At 36.3% G+C, this 21834-nt stretch overlaps 1 protein-coding gene and 1 long non-coding RNA gene across 4 annotated transcripts in view; one reads left to right on the top strand and one right to left on the bottom strand.

Annotated features, from left to right (window-relative positions):
* The window catches only part of ArfGAP1 (ADP-ribosylation factor GTPase-activating protein 1), a 70603-nt gene that overhangs the window by 23108 nt on the left and 25661 nt on the right, over positions 1 to 21834 (bottom strand). The gene's annotated exons all lie outside the window — the stretch shown is intronic.
* On the top strand, positions 11593 to 12197 carry LOC149936002 (uncharacterized). The gene is made up of 3 exons (XR_016472382.1): positions 11593 to 11811; positions 11870 to 12013; positions 12080 to 12197. It is a non-coding gene; the product is annotated as an uncharacterized LOC149936002 (long non-coding RNA).

The raw sequence follows: 21834 nt of genomic DNA, 5'->3' as shown, positions 1-21834 counted from the left end.
TCCATGCCGCTTGGTTTTGCGCTTGTCGCAGCCTACTTCCAGGGGCTAGTAGGCCACACTTTGAAGCTTTCTAGCGCTCCTTTAACTCATCGTAAGAAAATGGGAAAAACAGGCATACTTCTCAACTCACCCTCTACAACTCCTTAAAACGTATGCGTAACCTTTTAAACACCCTGTATACTAAATCAAATTTGAGCCTGAAAATTGTTATATTTTAAGGAGAATTAGGGAGAAACGGTTTTGAATAAAAGATGAGAGTGCTTTGTGAACCAGGTTGGCTTAACTTCCAAACTTTCATATTTAATAGGATACAGCGTAACTAAATTTCATTATTTATTAATGATTTAGAACAGTAATTAAATGAACGCCAAAGCCCCAACGCGATCGATACAAACCCCATGAAATAATTTTAGGGTTCGGGTTTCGGGTGAAAATGGAAGTCGTACCCTAACCTGAAAAAAAACTGATCGTGGCGTAAGAGGAATAGGCTAAGCCTATACGCCGACCGAGTTGATGGGGAAAAGTTTGAGACGCGATTAGCTCTAAGAGAAGCAAACGATCCCGGAGCGGGGCTGGGATAGCCTCGCCCCAAGGATTCACCCTAAAAGCATCGGAGCCGAAGAGAGAAGCTTCTATGGGCTTATGGGATGGATTAATAATAAATAATAACCCTAAATTATATTGGCAACACCTGGGGAATTCGCAAGGGGATTCTCATATATCATTACAAACTCGGCTAAATTGTAGAGAATGATTTATTAACATAAGTAACCCTAAAATTTTATCGAAATATGAGTTACCAAAAGCGTGTTTCAGTATCATCACACTTTTTAGCAAAAGTATGACTCGTTATCACACATTTCACTAAACATATGACTCATTATCACACATTTCACTAAAATTATGACTCATTGACATCACAATTTTGACCAAAGGTATGACTCATTGACATCACAATTTTGACCAAAGGTATGACTCATTGACATCACAATTTTGACCAAAGGTATGACTCATTGACATCACAATTTTGACAAAAAGAATGACTCATTGACATCACAATTTTGACCAAAGGTATGACTCATTGACATCACAATTTTGACCAAAGGTATGACTCATTGACATCACAATTTTGACAAAAAGAATGACTCATTGACATCACAATTTTGACCAAAGGTATGACTCATTGACATCACAATTTTGACCAAAGGTATGACTCATTGACATCACAATTTTGACCAAAGGTATGACTCATTGACATCACAATTCAACCGAAAAACGTCTACCGCTTTACATTATGTAATAACAGTGTATAAACGTGTACAAGTCCCGTTTGATAGACGCTTCCAGGGTCCAAATACGTCCTTCCCCAAATCTTAAATAGGCATCCGAAAACTCCTCAAAAGCACGCAAATTTACACCTCCTCCAACCGTTTCTCCATCTTCCCAGTTCCCCTCCCCCACACTTCGTGTTCGCAGGCGGATAACGCGACGAATATAGCAACGCCTGTTCCCTAACAACGGAAAACGCGTTCCCGTTTCACGTGGCGCAGAATTTACCCAATTCGTCTTTCCCCCCAACTCCATGCTAAAGAAATAAAAACAAGATGGCACAGCCACAATAGTAGCCTCTTCCTCCTAGCACTCTTGATTTTACCCCTTTGATTAAAAACCACGGCCCAGCACTGTCATAGGTAGATAGAGAGAACTAATACCAATCGAATGGCGCCTGAATTAAATTTATATCGAGTGCCGTTGAAGAGAATTCGTCGATTCCCGGGGCAGGGTTCGTACGAAATTTTCGGATTTCAAATCCCTGACTTATCCAGGTTATCCCTGATTAATTTTTGGTAATATCCCTGACCTTTTTGTTAATATTCCGGCTAATTTTCATCATTTTATGTTTTCATAGTTAAAAGTACAAAGTGAAACAATTTTTTAAATACGATATTATTTAAATCCCGGACTTATCCCTGACTTTTTACGATATTATTTAAATCCCGGACGTATCCCTGACTTTTTACGATATTATTTAAATCCCGGACGTATCCCTGACTTTTTACGATATTATTTAAATCCCTGACTTATCCCTGACTTTTTACGATATTATTTAAATCCCGGACTTATCCCTGACTTTTTACGATATTATTTAAATCCCGGACTTATCCCTGACTTTTTACGATATTATTTAAATATCTGACTTATCCCTGACTTTTTTCACCAAATTTGAAATCCCTGACTTATCCAGGTTATTCGGGATATCCATGTTTCGTACGAACCCTACGAGGACCTGTACGCCGTAATTTCCAATCGGGGGGGGGGGGGGGCGAAATATCTCCCTTTGATTAAAAGCCGCGGCTCAGCACTGGCATAGGTAGATAGAGAGAACTAAAACCAATCGAATGATACCTGAATTAAATGTATATCGAGTGCCGTTGAAGAGAATGCGTCGATTCCCGGAGACCCATACGGAGCTAAAGCTTCCACCGTATTATTCATCACCACCACCACCGAATACATCAGGAGCGAAAATAACAGCTTCTTTCCTCTATACTAGAGGAAGAGGCTAAAAAGCGATACAAGTAAAGGGTACGGCAGCGCGCGGGGAGGGTGGGGGTTCCTTCCGCGTTTTACACGGCTGCACCCTTTCCATTATTTATATTTTCCGGAAAGTGAAAAAACAGGGAAGGAGCTTCAAATTGAAACTAGCGTTTCTTTTTATGTTCTCGCTGAGATTGAGCTAAGACAGAAGAAAATACAAACTCCGAAAGAAATTATTCATAAACATGGACGGGAGGGGGGGGGGGGTTGGTATCCCCTTTCGTTTTTTTATTTTGGGTGGGGCCAACCCAAATTTAAATTACGCGACAATCTTAACGACAGAAGTATTTAAATTTACGGATTGTAATTTAATTCCGTTGATTTTGTTTTCATCCCCTTTCTTTTTCGTTTAAATTAGTTTTAGTCGAGTTAGAAGCGCTAGCAATCTTAATTTAATTTCAAAGAGGAGATGATGCAATTTGTATTTGAACTCTGAAAAAGGGGTTGAGTACACAAGCTTCGGATTTAACGGACACACAACGTAATTCCACGTCTCAGATCATCAGCCAAAACACAACACGACCCTTTTTGGCCAATAATCCCAGCTCGTTGACTTTGCAAGTTCTCTTTCCACTTGTCAAAGCGGTTTACCCCGATTTCTTCGGTTTCCCATTTCCATAAAATCTTGTAAAGATTAACGTAGTGAGCTGTTGGCTCGCGTGGCGTGAAGGGCTGGCCACCACCCTCCTACGCATTGTAACCGAACCACCTGAATTTATGGCATTAAACGTCGCTCGATGACTTGTGTCTAAGGTGGTCGCAGCATTGTTCAGGATTGTAGCGTCATTGAATTATGAGAGCACAATGGTTAAAATAAAACGACTTTATTTACATTTAAAAGCTGAGTCAATAAATCAACATATCTCGAAAGGTCAGACACACAACTGGATTTTCATTAACAAGGAAAACTTCAGTCACAGCATGACAAAAGGCTAATCTCTTATCAAGGTTCATAAAAATTAATATTTACCAAAATATTAGACCTAAGTTTAACTCAATTGATATACTTTTTTATCCTTATTCTTTTTGCATCGATCAAACGAAAAGTGGCGACAGGTGGGGCCTTAGGTATCATTTAAGCTGATAATTATTTTCACGTAACCACCATAAGCGTCATAATGTCATGGCAACGAAAATATTGATCACCCACAATCTACGAATTGTTAAAGGCAATTTAATATATGTATAGTTACCTAATCCTCTCCTACTGAGTGAAAAACCCCACACAAAACAAAAACGGACGTAAGAAAACTTAAAAAATAATGTGACTAAGCGCACACTATATAGCAGATTGAATTTTATACCGAGAAAACTTCCCTTGGAAAATAAAAATATAAAAAGGGTGTGGATTTTGGCGAGCAACAAAATAAGCCAGTGAAAAATAATAACATCAAAGTAAAGGAATAAAAAAAAACCATGGTCGCACCAAAACAGAGAAACGATTGAGTGAAAGAAAGATAAGATTTTGAACTTTACAGAAGGACCATTTTAAGACTTAAGATAAATCTTCCCTCTTTGAAGGGGTCTCCGAGAGGGGGGTGCGTATAAAGGCGAGGATACTATCACCTTTGACCTTTAGAACCATCCCACCCCGTCCCCTCCCACAATCAAACCGAGGGTTAAAAAAAGGTAACTTCTCTGTATATGGTGTCGTCGCGGTTCAATAAATAATATTTTTAGCCGGGAATTTTCAAGCGCCGTTTCTTTTATCAGCAAAGCAAATATGGTCCATCACACGGATGGAAATTCTCCAGGTTTTCCTAGTACCATTTTTTGTTATTTTACTAGGAAATAAACGGTGGATTTTTGAAGAATCGCTTATTTTAAATACGGTTATAAATCGGAAATTTGGGGATGAAAAATTCAATGTTTTACGCGCTCTTAAAGGCGGGGGATTTGCGAAAAGCCAACACTGGAAATAAAGCAGCCACAAGTCGTTTCCTTCCAAAAATAGACGGGTTAAGAATGTAAAGAACGTCAAGAAAATACGTCTAGGATAACGGGTTTTTTTCGAGGCTTTCGCCTAAGCCTATCGTCCTAGGTACGCAAGATTTTTTTAGGCTTCAGAAAAGCCTGGTATTTTCGGCGTACTCTCGGTTCTTAACCACTCTAAAATACGACTGGTATTACGTAGGATTTTACCCCGTCATGTATAAAGTTTGAATTTGAGCTTCATCTTTTCCGGAGAAGTAATACGTAGAAATCTCAGCGCCAGATATTTTTAGAAAATACAGTCTTTTAAAGAAAACCTTTTAGGTATATAGATCGTAAAAATATTGATCACATTTCGTCTAGCGGGAAGTAAGCGATATTAACCCGGCGAATCATCCTAAAAGTCCGTTTCCTCCTGAGCACCGACGCGCTGCTACACGAACACTTCTACAGGCGTTAGTAGGTCAAAAATAGACCAAATTGAAAATTAACGATTTATTAATGGAATTCAACGTCGTCGCGAGGTTTAATTTAAAATGTCGAATTAATTGAGAAGGTTATTAATGTGATTCTTATAATAGCGTGGTAGGAAATACTATTAATCAAAATTGAACCCGCAAATATTCGGAAAATCCTAAATAAGCTCCGATTAATTTTACAGCGTATTTAATCATTATAGCTCATTAATTAAAGCGTCAAACCCCCCGAGGGTAGCTCTGGCGGCTTCTTATAACATCGATAAAACTATTAAAAAGCCGCCAGCAAAACGACAAGGTCATTAAAAGAAAAAGGAGCCGCGGGAATTAGCCCTTGCCGAGTATACATTAAGAGATAAACGGACAAGGGCCGAGCGCGTATCGATTCGCCCCGAGAAGTTAGGAGCCCAAATGGAACCGACCGAAGAGAGCCAATATTAGGCCGGCTCGCCGTGAAAATGTGGGATAGCCAATATAAGAAACTTCGCAGATTGAATGTAGGGAATATTTCCCCGTGTCGGATATTCGGAGAAATGGCTGAGACAAACCCGATAAGCCGTTCGGAATTGTATTGGTCGACGCATTCCTACGGGATTAGACTGGACTGAGGCCTACGTATCAGTTCAGTCCAAGGCGACGAGGGGGGTAGAGTCCGTTCGGGCTAGTAGGCGAAACCTTTCTTCGACTATACAATCTAATACGGGATAAAGTAGCTTCCCATCTTCATACATTTTCGGCGAGCTGCTGCGAAAATTACGTTAAATTTGACTATATATTGAAAGCACCTTAACGTCGGCCATCTCAGCGCACCCTGCCACCGTATTTCGAATCCCAGTCGATTACCATATTTCGCCGGAAGGGGGCGGAGCGGTATCCTCTCTTCTGGAGGAGCGACATTTTAGAGACTGGCTACTTTCTTATTTTTTTTCTTCTATCTGGTTCCATTTTTTTTTGCTCCGACAGAAAACTGGTTTTACCGTATATAACATTTTTCTTCTTCCAGCGTTAGGGTTTAAAAAAATTTGTTTCTCTACTAATCTGATTCGCTGGAATATTGGAAAATCAATTTATCGGCTCCAAAAAAATAGGAACAGTTTTTATGGAGTTTTTTTCTCCAATAGCGAACAGGCAGAGCACCGCGGTAACCATACCTCTCTCTCTCTCTTTAGTGATTGAAGTCGGTAAACTTGAAAGATTTTTAAATTAAACGTTGTTCATTGGATTACTTCGAAATTAAATTTTTATAACAAGGCATGAAGTTAAAATTTGCATCGCTCTCAGTCAACAGTTCCCACTTATTATAATAACTACTACATAGGATTGGAATTTCCAAAAATACTAGTTCGTATTTAAATGTAGTGATAATACTCAAGTCAGTGGCGTATACAAGGGGAGGGTTACCGTGTAGAAACCCCCCCCCCCTGGGTGTAGCTTTGGCTTTAATAAAATTTAACCCCCTTCTCGACCCTCTCAGGTGTTTAACATAGTTGGAACCCCTCTATTGAAGAAGAAGAATAGCAATTTGATTATATTTAATAACTTTAATATTTTTAGCTATTGTAAGTTAAAATGATTAAATTTAAAAAGATGCAGCTACTGGCAACTAAACGTTTAATTAAGTTAAAATTAAATTATTATTAATAAATTAAATTATTAAATTATGTTTGCATTAGTCTAACGCTAAAGAGTCTCCCCTCGTAAACATAATTCGATCTTAAATTTCTTAATTAAAAATTTAATTGCCGCGAAGTAGCTGCTTCTTTTTAAAATTAATCATGAAATATATTTACTGTTGGAGTATAATGCTATTAAACTTCGTCAGTTAGATTTTGACCAATATGACAAAAATATATTAAATGTAGGATAGAAATTAAATTTGAGGAATGTATAGGGACATTTCGGAATTATAAGAATATATAGGGAGATTTCGGAATTATAAGAATATATAGGGAGATTTCGGAATTATAAGAATATATAGGGAGATTTCGGAATTATAAGAATATATAGGGAGATTTCGGAATTATAAGAATATATAGGGAGATTTCGGAATTATAAGAATATATAGGGAGATTTCGGAATTATAAGAATATATAGGGAGATTTCGGAATTATAAGAATATATAGGGAGATTTCGGAATTATAAGAATATATAGGGAGATTTCGGAATTATAAGAATATATAGGGAGATTTCGGAATTATAAGAATATATAGGGAGATTTCGGAATTATAAGAATATATAGGGAGATTTCGGAATTATAAGAATATATAGAGACATTTCGGAATTATAAGAATATATAGAGACATTTCGGAATTATAAGAATATATAGGGAGATTTCGGAATTATAAGAATATATAGGGAGATTTCGGGATTATAAGAATATTTCGGGAGATTTCGGAATTATAAGAATATATAGGGAGATTTCGGGATTATAAGAATATATAGGGAGATTTCGGCATTATAAGAATATATAGGGAGATTTCGGAATTATACGAACATATAGGAGGATTTCGGAATTATACGAACATATAGGAGGATTTCGGAATTATACGAACATATACACTCTTTTATATCCTTATTTGTGAAAGCTGCCATTTTATTACAGCTCTGATTTCAAATAGTGCATGCAAGGCCGCTTCACGAGGTCAAGTACACGAGACGTCTCGAGCTGATGAGCACGTGCAGGCGCCCTCGCCTGTACTATTTTAAATTAGGCCTGTAATGCAATGGCCGACTTCGTAAAAGAGTGTATAGGGAAATTTCGGAATTATAGGAACATATAGGTAGATTTCGGAATTATAGGAACATATAGGTAGATTTCGGAATTATAGGAACATATAGGTAGATTTCGGAATTATAGGAACATATAGGTAGATTTCGGAATTATAGGAACATATAGGTAGATTTCGGAATTATAGGAACATATAGGTAGATTTCGGAATTATAAGAATATAAAGACATTTCAGAATTATCTGAATATATGGAGAGATTTCGGAATTATAGAAATATATAGGGACATTTTAAATTATCAGAATATATAGGGACACTTCAAAATTATCTGAATATATAGGGACATTTTAGAATTATAGAAAAAATACACTAAATATAGGACCACTGTAGAGAATTTATAGAAATATTTAAACAATATTACAGCTATATATTTTGAATCGTTGACAATGAACAAATATGAAATTCCTTTCATTTTATTGTTCCTAAATCTGAATCGGATAAACCCTTCTCGTCCAAAGAGACGCCACGAATTTGATGGCTCCTCCGTCCCCTTCTTACCCTCCCGAGACATAAAACATCGTACGAGCCACATTTTAAGGTTCCGATGGTTATACTCGACCTATATCCGTGTTTTGCTAGTTGTTACCAATAAAGAATGTCCCCGTAACACATCCCCGGATACATTTTAGGCGCACGCTGGGGGTACGGAGACCGTTTTCTTTTTACGCCCACACAAACAACGATCAAGAAAACAAAGTTCACGGAGCTATGACACGAGGATTGAGGAAAGACCTATAGTCCAAAACACTGTAAATCAAAAACGCTACGAAAAAAGGGGGAAAGGGTAAAGGATGTACCCGAAACGGGCGTTTTGTCACGAGCAATTTCTGACAGAAACGACTTCGATACGACTGAGGGAGGAACGTCTATGGATGGTAACGGAATCCCCCCGTAATACAGGCGCGATGTTATTGATTGGGTCGTCGTCACAGGCACAGTTCCGGCGGCTCTCGAGAGCGGCCAACCTTCAAATTGCGCGACCCTGCCGCCGAATTCTCCGCTTGACGTCTATTATATTCTATTTTATACGCTTACGTGACCGAAAGAATGGATTGTCTGGACAGCGCGACTCAATGACGCATTTTTAAAGGGGATTTCACAGTTTTGGAAGCTGCTATGTTCCATCACTCTCAAAAACACCACCTTTAAAAATACTGACTCTGTAAAATCGGATATAACCTTAGACTTCTCGCGAGACGACTAACTCCATCAATGGAAACGTATTTTAAATCGGGTCTACGGTATTAAATAATTTATAGAGAGTGTTAGGCCTTGGACTAACCAAAACACAGCCTTTTAAAAATACTGAGTCGATAGAATCGGAAATACACGAACTACGTCTTAAATTAAATCGGATCCATTGAATTATTAATTTGTCGACAATGTTAGGCTACGTGTATTTATTACTATGTTGATATTTTTAGCATAATATTCGCAAAACGTTTGCCAAAATGCTCCGCCCTTTAAGAGCCATTCAAATAGACCAAGTACCTCATTGGTTCCCTAAGACGTACGTCAGGGTTCGTACAAAATTTCCGGAATTAAATTCCCTGACATTTCCAGGTTTTCTCTGACTAAATTTTCAAATTTTCCCTGATCATTTATGGTTTGAGGTAAAATCTTGCAAAATATTTATTATGTATTTTTATTACATCTTTCAAAAATTTATTTGACTAATTTTTTTTAGGGTCCTTTTAAAATTCCCCTACTTTTTTTTTAATCATTTTCAAATTCCTTGACTTTTCCCTGACCTTAATTTTGGAACCATTTTCAATTTCCCTGACCTTTTGGAATCACTTTCAAATTCCCTGACATTTACCTGAGCTTTTGGAATCATTTACAAATTCCCCTACTTTTTTGGACCATTTACAAATTCCCTGACTTTTCCCCGACCTTTTGGAACCATTTACAAATTCCCTGACTTTTCCCTGACCTTTTGGAACCATTTACAAATTCCCTGACTTTTCCCTGACCTTTTGGAACCATTTACAAATTCCCTGACTTTTCCATAACCTTTTGGAATCATTTACAAATTCCCTGACTTTTCCCTGACCTTTTGAAATCATTTTCAAATTAACTGACTTTTCCCTGACCTTTTGAAATCATTTTCAAATTAACTGACTTTTCCCTGACCTTTTGAAATCATTTTCAAATTAACTGACTTTTCCCTGACCTTTTCTAATCATTTTCAAATTCCTAGACTTTTCCGTGACCTTTTCTAATCATTTTCAAATTATCTGACTTTTCCCTGACCTTTTGGAACCACTTACAAATTCCCTGACTTTTCCCTGACCTTTTCTAATCATTTTCAAATTATCTGACTTTTCCCTGACCTTTTGGAACCACTTACAAATTCCCTGACTTTTCCCTGACCTTTTCTAATCATTTTCAAATTATCTGACTTTTCCCTGACCTTTTCTAATAATTTTCAAATTAACTGACTTTTCCCTGACCTTTTGAAATCATTTTCAAATTAACTGACTTTTCCCTGACCTTTTGGAACCACTTACAAATTCCCTGACTTTTCCCTGACCTTTTCTAATCATTTTCAAATTATCTGACTTTTCCCTGACCTTTTGAAATCATTTTCAAATTATCTGACTTTTCCCTGACCTTTTGGAACCACTTACAAATTCCCTGACTTTTCCCTGACCTTTTCTAATCATTTTCAAATTATCTGACTTTTCCCTGACCTTTTGGAACCACTTACAAATTCCCTGACTTTTCCCTGACCTTTTCTAATCATTTTCAAATTATCTGACTTTTCCCTGACCTTTTGGAACCACTTACAAATTCCCTGACTTTTCCCTGACCTTTTCTAATCATTTTCAAATTATCTGACTTTTCCCTGACCTTTTGGAATCATTTTCAAATTAACTGACTTTTCCCTAACCTTTTCTAATCATTTTCAAATTAACTGACTTTTCCCTAACCTTTTCTAATCATTTTCAAATTAACTGACTTTTCCCTAACCTTTTCTAATCATTTTCAAATTAACTGACTTTTCCGTGACCTTTCGGAATCAATTTCAAATTCCCTGAATTTTCCCTGACCTTTATGGAACCATTTTCAAACTCCCTGACCTTCCATGACCTTTTTGGAACCATTTTCAAATTCCCCGACTATTCCAGGTTTTCCAGGTCGTGTACAAACCCTGTACGTCTTCCTACGCGATTGAAACACAGGCGAGTGACGTTTTTCCTTCGTCTCAACATACTAATTCTCTCTAAGTAGAAATAAGTACATTCTTGGACTAAAGAGTTTCTATAGTGGCGTTAAACGACGTCACGAATTAATCTCATAGATAAAAAACCTTACTAATAAAATAGAAAGACCGCCGTGAATAAGGAGTATGTGTTTCCGTCTGTTTTATTTTACAACATCGAGATAATTGCTTTTGGCGTTGTACGAGCCCATTGAGACGATCAAGACGCCCACAGCGTCTTCATTTCAAAAACCATTTATCTTCAGATAATTAATTACTTAAAGTTAATTATAGTCTTCAATATTAATTTTTATTCACCGATGACTGAAAAAAATTAATAATATAAAAAACCCCTTCTTGAAGAATTAATTCCGTTTCAGAAAATCTATTGTCACGCTGATAAGTTTCCATCGTCTCCTTGGAGATATGACGATAGAGATTTGGGAGCAGGCGTGAATCTTGAGAAAATTACTACAACTCTTTGTCCGCCAGGCGATAATATAATGAATAGGGGCGTACACAGACCGATAGATAATAGGCTTTTAATTAAGCAAACCACAGAGTAAGGGTGGAAACCAATTTAGTCGGAAACCTACGCGCGAACTAGTCGAGAACTCGAAACAAAAAATCCCTCGTCAGGTCAAAACAAGGACGTTATAGGTTTGTCAAACTCGAGTCTCTTAGGACAGTTAACCCTGGGATATTTCAAAGGCTTGAGTTGGCAATTTTGTCGAAGGAAAAATAGAAGGTGAAGTCTACGTTGTCTAGACGTTTCGCGAATTATTAGGCGCCATCTGGAAGACGTCTTCTAGGGTAAGTCTTCTTAATGGGGATATAACGAGACTCGGAGATACGTAAAACGGTCTTTTAGTGGTCAAACGAAGGCTAGCGCTAAATATGAGCGTCATCAGCGTGGCGAGGATCACTGTCGAATTAGAAGCCGCCTAATTCGAACAACAGATGGCGTTGTACGTGGAGGACACGCCCACCAAAAGTACCCCTACTAGGCGCTACGGTGAGATTGTAATTTCCGAGGAGAGGAGACGCTCCGAATTTAATTTGCATAGGCCTTTTCTTACAGAAACAACGCCACCTCCGTCACCTTGGATAATATATTAATCACGACGCCCCCACCCACTGACGTTCTACTAGGCGAAACCTTGCGCTAAGAATACCCGCCAGAGGCTTAGAAGCTTATCGTAAACGATTTTATTACAAAAAAAACACTAAGCTGCCTTAATTCCAAAATCAGTTATCTCAAAAAATTAAATTTCAGTAAAAATTTATTTTATATTTTAAAAAATAGTATTACTCAATGCTTCTTAAACATGTTAAAAAAAGCAATAACTTTGAAACAATATGTCCTTTATTTTCCATATTTTTACTATAAATGAGTGTTTCTTAAGGTAATTTTTTTTTTCAAATTTGAAATTTAGAGGGGTTTTGTTTGGCATTTATCAACCCGAGCGTGAGTAAGAGAATATTTTAGGTATAGAAATTTTTAAAAAGAAGATGTCGCTATTGCCCTACCGTCTTACGTTAATTTTCTTCTCTACGACAATGCCATAAATATGGGGCCCTACGCTAGACCTTTACTTATGGGGAAATTACGAGGGGGTACACCAGATTTCAGATATTTCCCAAATATTTCAGATATTTCCCAAATATTTCCCAAATATTTCAGATATTTCCCAAATATTTCAGATATTTCCCAAATATTTCAGATATTTCCCAAATATTTCAGATATTTCCCAAATATTTCAGATATTTCCCAAACATTTCAGATATTTCCCAAACATTTCAGATATTTCCCAAACATTTCAGATATTTCCCAAACATTTCAGATATTTCCCAAACATTTCAGATATTTCCCAAACATTTCAGATATTTCCCAAACATTTCAGATATTTCCCAAACATTTCAGATATTTCCCAAACATTTCAGATATTTCCCAAACATTTCAGATATTTCCCAAACATTTCAGATATTTCCCAAACATTTCAGATATTTCCCAAACATTTCAGATATTTCCCAAATATTTCAGATATTTCCCAAATATTTCAGATATTTCCCAAATATTTCAGATATTTCCCAAATATTTCAGATATTTCCCAAATATTTCAGATATTTCCCAAATATTTCAGATATTTCCCAAATATTTCAGATATTTCCCAAATATTTCAGATATTTCCCAAATATTTCAGATATTTCCCAAATATTTCAGATATTTCCCAAATATTTCAGATATTTCCCAAATATTTCAGATATTTCCCAAATATTTCAGATATTTCTTAAATATTTCAGATATTTCCCAAATATTTCAGATATTTCCCAAATATTTCAGATATTTCTTAAATATTTCAGATATTTCCCAAATATTTCAGATATTTCCCAAATATTTCAGATTTTTCTTAAATATTTCAGATTTTTCTTAAATATTTCAGATTTTTCTTAAATATTTCCACAAATAACAAAATTATTTCCAGATTTCCAGAAATAAAAAAATATTTCCCGATTTCCAGAAATAACAAAAATATTTCTAGATTTTGAGAATTATCAAAAATATTTCCGTTTATTTCTCTAGATTTAGAATATTTCTTTCGATTTCTCACTATTTGTACACCAGATTTCAAGTTCCAGTTTCAAGTTTTTTATTGATATTTTATGCGAAATTTACAACACGTGGTTAAGGGCCAAGTCATGAGTGACTTATAGTCCTGTTTTTAAATATGCAATTATTTTTTTATTAACATAAAATAAAATAGTGAATTTAAAAATAACAAATACCAAACAAAAGAAACAGGAAAAAAAGTTTTAAGTTTAGGTCATTTAAGAATAAATTTTTAAAGAATGGTTTAACCGACGCAAGTGATTTGAGATTTTTTACTTCCGAATAAACTTCATTAAATAATAATAATAATACTTTCTTAAGTGACTACCGCCTCGGGACCTTACGATAGGCTTATGATAATATTTATTCTTATAAAATTATTTAGAAACCTTAAGGGCTTTTCTATAAAGAAACGTGTCGAAATTAAATCATTGACTTAAGTATTACCATAGTAGAAGCGGCAGTAGATAATATTATTAGTCGGGCAAGCGTAAAAATATCTCCAGGAGAGAGAGAGAGAGGATAAAAAGTTCGGAGTCTTAGTAAAGGGAACGTGATAATCAAAAACACAACGGGAGATTGCGCAAGACGAGGGGGGGAGAAGGGAAGAAATCAATTTGACGATAAAGCCCCTCGACACTTTTATTAGACGCCGTAGTTCCCCAGTGTCTAAAGAGAGACACCGAAGAAAAATAGCCCAGGGGAAGAAGCGAGTGACTTAAGTATTAAGGCCCTTGTCAAGCCAGGGTCAACTGGCCGCGCCACCAATAGCGGGGGCCCGGGGTAAAGTCGGCAATGTGGACGCGCTACGTCCGTGTAATGAGCGCCGAGCTACGAAGGAGAGTGAAGTTCCAACCGTAGTGTCGTCGCGGTAATAATAATAATAATCCCGACGGACACGGAGAGGAAAGGAAAGAACGGGTTGGCGACCATTACGCCCCCTGGTGTAGCCGCGGGGAACAAAGGATGGGATTGTCCAGAGGATGGAGGCCCCGGATCCTATCAACAAGCTCGTTCTAATCTTCATCCATCAATTTTCTTAATAACAAAAAAATAAATATCTTTTCTTCCCGCGCAACCCCTCCATTTTCTCGATATATCGAAGAAGCGATGTCGTTTTGGAAGTTATACCGCTTTTTCGGCCGTCGTATCGAGAATCTGACGTACAAATAATGATGGATATACGTTCGCGAAACCACAGCCAAAACCAGTATTTGACGTGTATTCGTCAGAATGACGTATCCCCGTTGTATGAAAGTAGCTTGAGATAAAATCCAAATTGAGCGGTGTAATTTTAAACCACGATTTATTTCATATAATAGAAGCCGGTTAATTAGCCTTTTCAATAAATCAACTGTCCCCCCACCCGCACACGCATGCGAGCGAGTCACTGACACAAATAGTAACTTTTTTTTAGTTTTATTTGTAAGGCTACAGTTGATAGCATTTTTATTTTTCTTATTCATTTGATCATGGGTTTTCTGAAAATGTAACTCACTTCATGAAATAACGTCGTTAAGTTTATTTAATATTAAAATTAAACTTACGCGCAGCGCCCTACTTCGGATTTTATTTTGAACGATAATTTTATCGCGCCTAGTTTGTAACGTCATTGACTACGGTTTTCTCTGAATGTTTCCCACTGCATCTGGTAGAAAATAGTTCCACTATCCTACCAAGATCATACCTGTAATACCCTTTTGTAGATATAGCGATGTCAATTTGGCACGCGCGTGTTTTTAAAACCATGTAGGCACTCGCGTACAAAATTCAGTAGTATAATCCCATGGTTCTACAGGAGATTTTTCGGTTTTGGTCACAAAATCAGTAGCATCTATATTTTATATCCAAGCCTAAACTCTATTTTGGGGAAAGCGGCCAAAATGAAAAATAACGTGTAGTCAATGACATCAATCACCACGCTAAAATTCAAATTGTTTTGCCGTTCTACCATAAGTGTATAATGTTGTAACATAAGTGTGACGGTTCCTATTCTCCACATGCAAAAGTTTTACAAGACAGACTGCATAACGGGCTTCGTCGTCGTTTCGCGTCCGCTTGCTAACGCGTCACACGTAGCCTTGCACAGGGGATATTTTTTTCTTGTGCTGACGTCACTCCGTTACTAGCTCTCAGTAAAATATTCCCCAAAGTGACAAACTTAGGAAACAATATTATAGACTTATGGTTCTACTAATTATTTCTAATTAACTACGAAACGGAAAGCAACGAAACTTTACATTTGGGGATATTAAACGTACGCGCTTCGTTTAATAACAAATTAAGGCGGTAACGAATAATTTGCAACTTACTCTTAAAGGCCTAGGATTTCTTCTGCCTGTCACCACTTAAATTACTTTCCTTCCACACAAATACCCTGGTCGTAGGCCAACAGCAGAACACGTTGGCCTACCACCAGGGTATTTGTTTGGAAGGCAAGTAATTTTAAAGGGTGACAGGCTGAAGAAATCCTAGGCCTTTAAGCAGCGCGCGCTTTAAAATATTACGCTTTTATAAGTATGTACTGGCTCCCGGTATTACTATTTCTATGTCTATTAGCATTTTCAGTTTGCCGTTAGCCACGTAGCGGCCAAAATGAGAAGTTCATAAGCTGTTGGATTTCCGTAAGCAAGCGATAAATCAGAAAGCATCTGCCAAAGAAAATCCAGCAGTTCATGCGTCTCTTGTTGACCTAATTGATCCAATTCCCGAAAAACTGCTTCGACTTTTGGTTCCAAAAAACCATAGTTAGTTAAAGGTGTAGCGATAAATAATTTATCCTAATTAATACTAAATTGATTCAGTCATATTTAAATAAACAGCTGCAGATCGAAGGGATATTAAAATAATTAGACATTCTTTTTAAATGTGACCATATAATTAAAGGATTCAATCAATAATATTTAAATAAACACACAAAGAGCGGGTTAAAATGTGAACACAATCAATAAAAATAAATTGATTCGGTCGTATTTAAATTAACAGGTACAGATTAAGGTCGGTTAGAAAAATTACATCCAAATGTGGCCACAGAATTAAAGGAATTAATTCTCCTATTAAGCCGAAGGCCATCCTTTTTCCAAAATGAGAGTGAGAAGAAAACATTTAAAAACGTAATCGATGGAAAGAACTTGCATTTGTTTCTGGATCGAAATCCCCAAAATAGGCGTGCATTATCTCTGGTCGTTGCTCCAAGTGTTCTTTGTTTTTCATTCCAAAAACAATTCTTTCTTCCCGAGAATTAAGAGCAAAAAGAAATTTCTCGTCTAGACGGAGCAATCGGTGACGTTTCCAAAGTTTAATTACCCGAGCTATAAGCTTCATTTTGACAAGAGGTGAACTTTGCTTCGGGTCTCTCACCCTTTCTTTCCTTCGAATTCGATCGCCATTATTCAATAGACCATATTCAACTAAACACTGACTTATCATCGGCCAAATAGTTCTTTTTATAAAATAGCCTTGGCCATCTTGTTGAAATGTTGCCTCCCCGCTTCAGCTGTGGATCCGTTTTCTCTCCCACTATTGTTCGGGAGTCTTTAATCAAAATGACGTGGCGGCTTCATCGGGGTGGGGCAGAGGGGGGTCGTCTAAAAATCAGGGCAGATGGCTGATCAATTTAAAATTAGTTTTTAAAATATCAGAATTTACTTTTCTACGATTTCTTATTTTTCAAATTTATATAATTCATGGTTTTATCATGTCTATTGGATATATACATTTATTCAATTAGGGGAAAAAATTAATATAATATCAAGAATTTATTTATTTATACTCATGGAGAATGAATATGTCGAGATTATTTTTAGCGTTTCTCCAATTCCACCCGTTGGGGCCCCCGGTATGCTCCTCCGCTTCCATAAAATAAAATAATACTGCAATCTCATTGGTTCTTAAAAATTACGTTTTTCGACGCGATTAACGCTACTGCGAGGACGCAAAAAATAAGACCGCCTCCTTTCCCCCCCCCCCTTAGCGTGACGGGGTTAGGGCCTCAACGTGTCCGTCGATAGTCTCGACATATTCATTTTCCCTGAGTATAAATAAATACATTCTTGATAATATGTTAAAAGTAATATTTAAAATATGTAATATGCGAGGGGCAGCTCACTGCAATTCTTATTAGGACGCCCTCGTATGATTAAATCATGATTAGATTAGATTAAAATTAAATCTGTAGCTTTGGCTGTACAAAGATTAAAAATGATTAGGACACCCGGTAACAAAGTGATATGCAATATATAATATATATATAATAATAATTAAATTAATGTTTAACAATTTGTTTTGTTTATGATGGCTTTGAATTAGAAATGTTTCTACTTTTATTTAATCTATTGAAATACATTTAATAAATAATTAAATTTAAAAAAAATTGAAATCAGCCTAAACACTATAATTAAATTCAATTACTACTAATAAATTGGTTTGGATCAGATTTTAATGGGGGAATTGTTACCGAACCCATTTTTTATTTCCTCCATTGAAACACATTACGGTAATTAAATTAAAAAATTACTATTTAAATCAAATTGATTCAAATTAGTCAACCACGATAATTAAATTCAATTAATATTAATAAATTTGTTTGGCTAAGACTCACTTTCAATTAGGAAATTGTTACCGAACCCATTTATTAAGTCCTCAATTACGATAATTAAAATTAAAAAATTACTTTTTAAATCAAATTGATTCCAATCAGTCAACCACGATAATTAAATTCAATTAATAAATTTGTTTGGCTAAGACTCACTTTCAATAGGGAAACGGTTACCGAACCCATTTTTTTAAGTCCTCCATTGAAATACATTACGATAATTAAATTTAAATTAAAAACAAACTAATATAACCATTATAAATATCAAAAATACGTTACAAACTACCTAAAATAAAATAAAATGCGACGAAATATTCCCATAATATATCTAGAAAAAATAACTTTGATATTGCGAAGAGAAGGTAATTCCTGGGCGTATGTTAAATTTAAACATAAACGAAGCTAATTTTGGGGAAAACACAATTTTGCTCTTATACTATGAAAGAGGAGGGGGGTTGGAATATCGATTTAGTGTAGGTTGAAAGGCAGCGTGGCGAGATAGGCGGGGGGGGTGGACGTGGAGGAGGTTACGTAAGAGTCCCCAACCGAGCAATTTCGGGGAAAGGCGTGCTATTGCAAGAGGGATACTTATTTTAAAAGGACCAAACCGCGAAGGCTATCTCGAAAACAGCAACGGGGAGAAATAGAGAGGCTATCAAAAAGAATAGATGCGTAAACACGCTTCGAAATCGGAAAGTGCGCCAAAATTTCCCGGGGGTCATTCGCGAATTAACTAAAGAGACCGAAGGGGGGGGAGGAGGTGGGGGAAATTTTGTAGAAGCAGAAGATAATGAATCAAAGTGTGGGAAAGATTCAAATTTTTAAAGAGAAGATGAAGTAAATCGGAAAATAGTCTTCGAAAACGGGCAATAACTTGATTTTAGCGTCACTGGCGCCAATCATCCCTGGTGGTAGAAGTGTTAAATTCCTGGATTCGCCACCAAGAACACACTCCCTTTAATGGGCATTTTCCGAAACGAAAATGGGGAGGGTCCATTTTTTTAGGTAACGGGCTGTGGTCATCCCCCACTCGTTCTTTGGCTAGACTATAAGAACTTGGCGCCGAGCCGCATTACCCACTAGGCCGACTAGGTCTAGGTCTAGGGCACCAAGCTTACAAGGGGCACCAAGCTTACAAGGGGCACCAAGCTTACAAGGGGCACCAAGCTTACAAGGGGCACCAAGCTTACAAGGGGCACCAAGCTTACAAGGGGCACCAAGCTTACAAGGGGCACCAAGCTTACAAGGGGCACCAAGCTTACAAGGGGCACCAAGCTTACAAGGGGCACCAAGCTTACAAGGGGCACCAAGCTTACAAGGGGCACCAAGCTTACAAGGGGCACCAAGAGGTTTCGAAAAAATTAAAATACACGGTTGCCACAAAATTTTCAGATTCAAATTCCCTGACTATTCCCAGTTTTCCCTGACCATTTTAAGAGATTTTCCCTGACTTATTAAGGGCAAAATTTTTCTTTTATATTTTACTTTTATCAGAAGTTAATAAATTTAGATGGACTTATATTTCAGTAAAAAGGTTATTGCAATGTTGAAAAAATTAGCCAAACATTCAAGGAAATAAATGATAATCGTGTAATTTGTCATACATCTAGAGATTTAAATTACCTTCAAAAAGTGCCCAGATAAAATTAAATTCCTTGACTTTTCCCTGAATCTTTACAAATTCTTAAAATTCCCTGACATTTCCCTGACTTTTTAGGCCCATTTTTAATTTCCCTGACTTTTCCCTGGTTTCCCTGTTTTCCCTGACGTGTGGCAACCCTGAAATACAATATTTTATCATTTACTTTTCTGGAGGCCACATTTTTCGATACCATGTAAAGCAATCGTGTATTAACGTCACTAAAATATCCGCGTCTACATTGAAATTTAATGTTCCATCCATTTGTCAATTATAGATTGCGGGAGCGCCTCGCTCGTGCGCCACTGAAAGAGGGCACCAAACCAGCTTTGGCCTAGGGCCCCATAAGGTCTTAGTCCCGAGAGGCAGGTCACTTCCTTGATTAACGACGCGCCCCTCAAAAGATTAAATCCGATTTAATGGTGATTATTTTGATTAAATTCAATTTACGATTAAGTTGATTAAATCACGTTTAAATCTGATTTCATCATGATTAAATGATTAAATCGGATTAAAATGATTAAATCGGATTAAAATGATTAAATCGGATTAAAATGATTAAATCGGATTAAAATGATTAAATCGGATTAAAATGATTAAATCGGATTAAAATGATTAAATCGGATTAAAATGATTAAATCGGATTAAAATGATTAAATCGGATTAAAATGATTAAATCGGATTAAAATGATTAAATCGGATTAAAATGATTAAATCGGATTAAAATGATTAAATCGGATTAAAATGATTAAATCGGATTAAAATGATTAAATCGGATTAAAATGATTAAATCTGTTTAAAATGATTAAATACTGATTAAAAAAATTATTTCGTGATTAGTATGATTAAATCGTACTTTAGTTTTGATTTTAATGATAAATTCTCTATTCGACCGATTATATTGATTAAATCGTGATTAAAATGATTAAATCTAATTAAAAACATTAGATCCTGATTAGACTGATTAAATCTCGTTTAAATGATTAAATCCTGATTAGACTGATTAAATCTCGTTTAAATGATTAAATCCTGATTAAAAAGATTAGATCATGATTACACTGATTATATCTCCTTTAAATCGTGATTAATTTTCTAAACACGATTACCCTGATTTAATCACGATTACCCTGATTTAATCACGATTACCCTGATTTAATCACGATTACCCTGATTTAATCACGATTACCCTTATTTAATCACGATTACCCTGATTTAATCACGATTACCCTGATTTAATCACGATTACCCTGATTTAATCACGATTACCCTTATTTAATCACGATTACCCTGATTTAATCACGATTACCCTGATTTAATCACGATTACCCTGATTTAATCACGATTACCCTGATTTAATCACGATTACCCTGATTTAATCACGATTACCCTGATTTAATCACGATTACCCTGATTTAATCACGATTACCCTGATTTAATCACGATTACCCTTATTTAATCACGATTACCCTTATTTAATCACGATTACCCTGATTTAATCACGATTACCCTGATTTAATCATTTTACTATGATTATGACGCACCCAAAATGGATGTGACCTGCCCCTCGCTTAATCCGGCCCTGACTTGGTGGCATGACGTCATGCCGTACCTATGACCACCATGCTGGTATGTTTCTTTTTTCAATTGGAAAACCACGGTTGACGTATTATCTACGTCATGCTACCTGCCGTGTAACGTACGGAAGAATGCTTCGAGATTTAGATAGTGATTGAAACGCGTACTATAGGATAACTCCAGTTTATTAATTTGCGATATAAATATATAATACGTGAGAAGAAAGCCACGAAGAGGAAACGTGGACATTTGCAGGTAGTTCCGGTCGAGGGGCAGGTCACTTACATTTTGGGTGCGTCTTAATCATAGTAAAATGATTAAAAAATCGAATCAAGATTAAAAAATCGAATCAAGATTAAAAAATCGAATCAAGATTAAAAAATCGAATCAAGATTAAAAAATCGAATCAAGATTAAA

This window comes from Leiobunum rupestre, chromosome 7, assembly GCF_980474605.1.
Source record: "Leiobunum rupestre chromosome 7, qqLeiRupe1.1.hap1, whole genome shotgun sequence".
Taxonomy (NCBI): domain Eukaryota; kingdom Metazoa; phylum Arthropoda; class Arachnida; order Opiliones; family Sclerosomatidae; genus Leiobunum; species Leiobunum rupestre.
This window is presented reverse-complemented; position numbering and strand designations above follow the sequence as displayed.